The 2,560-nt window shown below is 46.2% G+C and overlaps 1 long non-coding RNA gene across 1 annotated transcript; it reads right to left on the bottom strand.

The window, feature by feature from the left end:
- Positions 1–902: 902 nt before the first annotated feature.
- Positions 903–1,704, bottom strand: LOC147462897 (uncharacterized). The gene is made up of 2 exons (XR_015190096.1): positions 1,198–1,704; positions 903–1,096 (listed from the first exon to the last, which is right to left on the bottom strand). It is a non-coding gene; the product is annotated as an uncharacterized LOC147462897 (long non-coding RNA).
- Positions 1,705–2,560: the final 856 nt, after the last annotated feature.

Raw genomic sequence — 2,560 nt, 5'->3', positions numbered from 1 at the left:
TCATCCAAGATATGCAACCAGTGAACAAGGTGACAATTAGAAATGTAGGAACAGGTCCAATTGTGGATGAATTTGCAGAGACGTTTGCAGGGAGGGCAATCTACTCAATGGGGGATCTCTACTCAGGGTATGATCAATTTCAGCTTGCAATCGAAAGCAGAGACTTGACAACCATGAGGACACCTTTGGGTTTGGTAAGGATGTGTACCTTGCCACAGGGAGCAACCAACTCGGTTGCACATATGATGAATGGGATGAATAAGGTCTTACGTGACTTTATTCCTCAAATCACAATGCCTTTCATTGATGATTTGCCTATCAAAGGATGTGAAGAAAGTGACAAAGATGAAGCTTTGGATCTCAAGGGATGTCGCAGGTTTGTGGTAAATCACATAAATGATTGTGATAAAATTTTGTCTAGGTTGGAAGAAGTGAATCTTACATTGTCGGGGAAAAAGTCTATGTTTGGTGTCAATGAAGTGCTCATTGTGGGGCACATGTGCGGGCCATATGGTAGGAAACCTTGTCCATCAAAGGTAGATGCCATCCAAAGAATGAAAGAAACATGTACTAGCATCACTGAGGTTAGAAGGTTTCTAGGAGCATGTGTCTTCTATGTTATTTGGATTCCACATTATGCACATGTAGCTGATCCTCTTTATCAGCTGCTTAGAAAGAATCAAAAGTTTAAATGGACAGAAGCACATGTAAAATCCATGAAAAAGCTAAAGGAGTTACTCCAGTCAGCAACGACTTTGAGAAAGGTAGACTATGAGTGTCAAAGGCCAGTGATTGTGACAGTAGATACCAAGACGCATTGTTTGCAAAATTGACAATTGTACACATCATAGGCAAACTGAATTGATTGGCAAATGTAATAATGACAATTGTACAACATCATAGGCATAAAGAATTGATTGGCAAAAGGAATTGCGGTGACAAATGTAATAATATACATGGTTCAAAAAGACGTATAAAATCCGTCTCATGATACATAAGCTATGAGAAACCCTAAACTAATGCTATCTAGCTACGGCTAAACTGACGTCGTCTAATCAGACGTCTCATCGCGTCCAAGCGGCGTATCTGTCAGATTCTGCAAAAAAAGAGAATAAGATAGTTTTCAGTAAATATAAACATATAACGACATTTATAAAACAATACAAAAAATAAAAAAGAGTAAACCCTAATACTAACCATGCCGCCGCGAGAACTGAGAATGTCCATCAGGGCGTTTAAGCCCTTCCTGCCTGCGTACTCGCGCTCGTACGGTGTGGGATCACGTCCTGTCATCGACCACTGTCAAAACATACAAAGATTTCATTATGTTAGAACTAAAAAACTCATAAACCCTAAACTATCGAACATGCATAAAGAGCAATGTGAAAAGACTTACAAAATCGGCCTCAAATGATGCCCATCCACCGCTCCCCAAGTGGTGCGAGCTCCCTGCCTCTACTCGCGCTCTGGCTGCATCCTTTTGTTGCTTCCACTTGTCGGGATTCTCGCGCGCTGCTTTCTTCGCATTCTTCCAATCTTCTTTGGCCAGCCAATCTGGCCTATTCCACCCATTCTTGATTGCTTTTTGCACTTCGGAACGCTTGTGTTTGCAGTATTCGCGCATTCGAATCTTCATCAGGTCTTCATTGAAGCGCTGATCCCGTGTTGGAACGGGAAACTCATCATGAAGTATGCTGATGACTCTGTTTTTTAAATCACTTGGTACTTCACTCCATTTGTTTAGTATATAGTGTCTAAACAGCTGAGAGCAAAGACCACGCATGCGCGAGATCACCTTCTTGCCATCATCATCCATGATGATGCCGCCGCTGATGTCGACGGAGTAAGGCAAGCCCTCTGGCCGGTGACGCGTGAACCTGGGTGTCCCGACAGGGGTCTCTAGCGGCGTGTCGATGGGGGTACGGACGTCAGGTGTCTCCACCGGCGTCTGGGCGCCGAAGCGAGGAGTGTCGAGTGGGGTGGCTCCTGGCGGAGTAGGTAGAGGTGTGTAGCTTCTAGGAACAGTCAGCCGTGCAAAACCTGGCGTAGATGGCGATGCTGTGGCTGGTGTGGGGGCGGGCAAAGAAGGGGAGGGTAAAGAGCCTCGTCGAACACGAGGCGGTGTGGAGGCATCGGTGGCGGAATCCCCACAACAACCACCACCGCCACCACTAGAGCGCCGGTGTCTAGACGAGTGTGACGCTCGTCTCGTCGACGCCGAAGCTTCAGAGCGCGCCGAATGCTCCGAAAGAGAGGGAGATGCGGATGGTGTAGGAATGCGCGATGATGCGCCAGAGCGATGACGCTCCACGTACCACTGTCTCTGCTGCGGTGACAAAGAAGAAAGAAACTCCTCATCATCCATACCTGCATTAAACACACGAATATTTAAACATGCTGCTCTAACCATGCTTGTGCAGACATCCTTGGTGGCTCTCTTCCCAAAAAGCCGTCGCGTAACACATGATTCTCCGGAAGATACGCTTGATGACCTTCGTAGATTTGCTTCTTCAGTGAGGGTGCCCTACGTGCATTCAGTCTAGGTCCACATGTGACACAT

Source organism: Adiantum capillus-veneris, chromosome 2, assembly GCF_014529385.1.
Source record: "Adiantum capillus-veneris isolate H3 chromosome 2, ASM1452938v2, whole genome shotgun sequence".
In the NCBI taxonomy this organism is placed as follows: Eukaryota; Viridiplantae; Streptophyta; class Polypodiopsida; order Polypodiales; family Pteridaceae; genus Adiantum; species Adiantum capillus-veneris.
This window is presented reverse-complemented; position numbering and strand designations above follow the sequence as displayed.